The sequence below is a fragment of the Anomaloglossus baeobatrachus genome, chromosome 4 (assembly GCF_048569485.1).
Source record: "Anomaloglossus baeobatrachus isolate aAnoBae1 chromosome 4, aAnoBae1.hap1, whole genome shotgun sequence".
Taxonomy (NCBI): Eukaryota; Metazoa; Chordata; class Amphibia; order Anura; family Aromobatidae; genus Anomaloglossus; species Anomaloglossus baeobatrachus.
The window spans coordinates 641,376,957-641,381,516 of NC_134356.1; positions in this window are offsets into that span (position 1 = coordinate 641,376,957).

Genomic DNA, 4,560 nt, shown 5'->3' on the forward strand with positions numbered 1-4,560 from the left:
GTAGCAGGCGAAATGTTGAGCAAGGTGCAGGAGAACATGAAGAAATGGAGGACGAACTGTCCATGGACATGGAAGACTCAGCGGATGAGGGAGACCTTGGTCAAATTTCAGTTGAAAGAGGTTGGGGTCAGATGTCAGAGGAAGAAAGAACGGGTAGCACCTCTATGCCACAAACACAGCATGGACTTGGTCCGCATGGCTGCGCAAGACACATGAGTGCCTTTTTGTTGCACTACCTCCAACATGACAGTCGTATTGTCAAAATTAGAAGTGATGATGACTACTGGATTGCCACACTATTAGATCCCCGGTACAAGTCCAAATTTTGTGACATAATTCCAGCCATAGAAAGGGACGCACGTATGCAGGAGTATCAGCAGAAGCTGTTACTAGATCTTAGCTCGGCTTTTCCACCAAACAACCGTGCAGGTGCAGGGAGTGAATCTCCCAGTTGTAACTTGACAAACATGGGACGGTCTCGTCATCTTCAACAGTCTACCCGTACCAGTAGGACCTTTTCTGGTGCCGGTAACAGCAATTTTATGGAATCTTTTCATAATTTTTTTAGACCCTCTTTTGCAAGGCCACCAGAGACAACAAGTCTGACACATACTCAACGGCTGGAGAGGATGATACAGGAGTATCTCCAAATGAACATCGATGCCATGACTGTGCAACTGGAGCCTTGCTCCTTTTGGGCTTCAAACATAGAAAAATGGCCAGAGCTCTCCAGTTACGCCTTGGAGATTTTGTCGTGTCCAGCTGCCAGCGTTGTCTCTGAACGTGTATTCAGTGCTGCTGGGTGTGTGCTGACAGATAAGCGCACGCGTCTGTCCAGTGACAATGTGGACAGACTGACGTTCATCAAAATGAACAAGTCATGGATCCAGAAGGAATTTACTACCCCTGTGTCATCCTGGGGAGAGTAAATGCTTGTGGATTTGGAATGTGCTTGATGCAAATCAAAACATCCTGTTTGCAACTAGGGCCCAAGTGCTGCCACTGATGTGGTGGGTGTCTGTGTGGCCCAATTTTTGGAAAAAAGGGAGACTCCGCTTGGAGTAACCCTTGCTTGCTGTGTTTTTAAAAGAAGCCAAGATGAACAGAGCTGGGATCAGGAAAGACTTTGCTACCTACCCCGGTGTCATCCTGGGGACGGCTAAGAATAGCGTATTTTTGAATGTGCTTGATGCAAATCAAAACATCCTGTTTGCAACTAGGGCCCAAGTGCTGCCACTGATGTGGTGGGTGTCTGTGTGGCCCAATTTTTGGAAAAAAGGGAGACTCCGCTTGGAGTAACCCTTGCTTGCTGTGTTTTTAAAAGAAGCCAAGATGAACAGAGCTGGGATCAGGAAAGACTTTGCTACCTACCCCGGTGTCATCCTGGGGACGGATAAGAATAGCGTATTTTTGAATGTGCTTGATGCAAATCAAAACATCCTGTTTGCAACTAGGGCCCAAGTGCTGCCACTGATGTGGTGGGTGTCTGTGTGGCCCAATTTTTGGAAAAAAGGGAGACTCCGCTTGGAGTAACCCTTGCTTGCTGTGTTTTTAAAAGAAGCCAAGATGAACAGAGCTGGGATCAGGAAAGACTTTGCTACCTACCCCGGTGTCATCCTGGGGACGGCTAAGAATAGCGTATTTTTGAATGTGCTTGATGCAAATCAAAACATCCTGTTTGCAACTAGGGCCCAAGTGCTGCCACTGATGGGGTGGGTGTCTGTGTGGCCCAATTTTTGGAAAAAAGGGAGACTCCGCTTGGAGTAACCCTTGCTTGCTGTGTTTTTAAAAGAAGCCAAGATGAACAGAGCTGGGATCAGGAAAGACTTTGCTACCTACCCCGGTGTCATCCTGGGGACGGATAAGAATGGCGTATTTTTGAATGTGCTTGATGCAAATCTAGCTGTGAAGTGTACAACTGGGGCACAACTGCTGCCACTGAATGGGTGGGTGTGTGTGGGGCCCAATTTTTGGAAAAAAGGGGAGACTCCGCTTGGAGTAACCCTTGCTTGCTGTGTTTTTAAAAGAAGCCAAGATGAACAGAGCTGGGATCAGGAAAGACTTTGCTACCTACCCCGGTGTCATCCTGGGGACGGATAAGAATAGCGTATTTTTGAATGTGCTTGATGCAAATCAAAACATCCTGTTTGCAACTAGGGCCCAAGTGCTGCCACTGATGGGGTGGGTGTCTGTGTGGCCCAATTTTTGGAAAAAAGGGAGACTCCGCTTGGAGTAACCCTTGCTTGCTGTGTTTTTAAAAGAAGCCAAGATGAACAGAGCTGGGATCAGGAAAGACTTTGCTACCTACCCCGGTGTCATCCTGGGGACGGATAAGAATGGCGTATTTTTGAATGTGCTTGATGCAAATCTAGCTGTGAAGTGTACAACTGGGGCACAACTGCTGCCACTGAATGGGTGGGTGTGTGTGGGGCCCAATTTTTGGAAAAAAGGGGAGACTCCGCTTGGAGTAACCCTTGCTTACATTGTTTTTAAAAGAAGCCAAGATGAACAAGTCATGGGTCAGCAAAGACTTTGCTACCTACCCCAGTGTCATCCTGGGGACGGCTAAGAATAGCGTATTTTTGAATGTGCTTGATGCAAATCAAAACATCCTGTTTGCAACTAGGGCCCAAGTGCTGCCACTGATGGGGTGGGTGTCTGTGTGGCCCAATTTTTGGAAAAAAGGGAGACTCCGCTTGGAGTAACCCTTGCTTGCTGTGTTTTTAAAAGAAGCCAAGATGAACAGAGCTGGGATCAGGAAAGACTTTGCTACCTACCCCGGTGTCATCCTGGGGACGGATAAGAATAGCGTATTTTTGAATGTGCTTGATGCAAATCAAAACATCCTGTTTGCAACTAGGGCCCAAGTGCTGCCACTGATGTGGTGGGTGTCTGTGTGGCCCAATTTTTGGAAAAAAGGGAGACTCCGCTTGGAGTAACCCTTGCTTGCTGTGTTTTTAAAAGAAGCCAAGATGAACAGAGCTGGGATCAGGAAAGACTTTGCTACCTACCCCGGTGTCATCCTGGGGACGGCTAAGAATAGCGTATTTTTGAATGTGCTTGATGCAAATCAAAACATCCTGTTTGCAACTAGGGCCCAAGTGCTGCCACTGATGGGGTGGGTGTCTGTGTGGCCCAATTTTTGGAAAAAAGGGAGACTCCGCTTGGAGTAACCCTTGCTTGCTGTGTTTTTAAAAGAAGCCAAGATGAACAGAGCTGGGATCAGGAAAGACTTTGCTACCTACCCCGGTGTCATCCTGGGGACGGATAAGAATAGCGTATTTTTGAATGTGCTTGATGCAAATCAAAACATCCTGTTTGCAACTAGGGCCCAAGTGCTGCCACTGATGTGGTGGGTGTCTGTGTGGCCCAATTTTTGGAAAAAAGGGAGACTCCGCTTGGAGTAACCCTTGCTTGCTGTGTTTTTAAAAGAAGCCAAGATGAACAGAGCTGGGATCAGGAAAGACTTTGCTACCTACCCCGGTGTCATCCTGGGGACGGCTAAGAATAGCGTATTTTTGAATGTGCTTGATGCAAATCAAAACATCCTGTTTGCAACTAGGGCCCAAGTGCTGCCACTGATGGGGTGGGTGTCTGTGTGGCCCAATTTTTGGAAAAAAGGGAGACTCCGCTTGGAGTAACCCTTGCTTGCTGTGTTTTTAAAAGAAGCCAAGATGAACAGAGCTGGGATCAGGAAAGACTTTGCTACCTACCCCGGTGTCATCCTGGGGACGGCTAAGAATAGCGTATTTTTGAATGTGCTTGATGCAAATCAAAACATCCTGTTTGCAACTAGGGCCGAAGTGCTGCCACTGATGGGGTGGGTGTCTGTGTGGCCCAATTTTTGGAAAAAAGGGAGACTCCGCTTGGAGTAACCCTTGCTTGCTGTGTTTTTAAAAGAAGCCAAGATGAACAGAGCTGGGATCAGGAAAGACTTTGCTACCTACCCCGGTGTCATCCTGGGGACGGATAAGAATGGCGTATTTTTGAATGTGCTTGATGCAAATCTAGCTGTGAAGTGTACAACTGGGGCACAACTGCTGCCACTGAATGGGTGGGTGTGTGTGGGGCCCAATTTTTGGAAAAAAGGGGAGACTCCGCTTGGAGTAACCCTTGCTTACATTGTTTTTAAAAGAAGCCAAGATGAACAAGTCATGGGTCAGCAAAGACTTTGCTACCTACCCCAGTGTCATCCTGGGGACGGCTAAGAATAGCGTATTTTTGAATGTGCTTGATGCAAATCAAAACATCCTGTTTGCAATTAGGGCCCAAGTGCTGCCACTGATGGGGTGGGTGTCTGTGTGGCCCAATTTTTGGAAAAAAGGGAGACTCCGCTTGGAGTAACCCTTGCTTGCTGTGTTTTTAAAAGAAGCCAAGATGAACAGAGCTGGGATCAGGAAAGACTTTGCTACCTACCCCGGTGTCATCCTGGGGACGGATAAGAATGGCGTATTTTTGAATGTGCTTGATGCAAATCTAGCTGTGAAGTGTACAACTGGGGCACAACTGCTGCCACTGAAGGGGTGGGTGTGTGGGGCCCAATTTTTGGAAAAAAGGGAG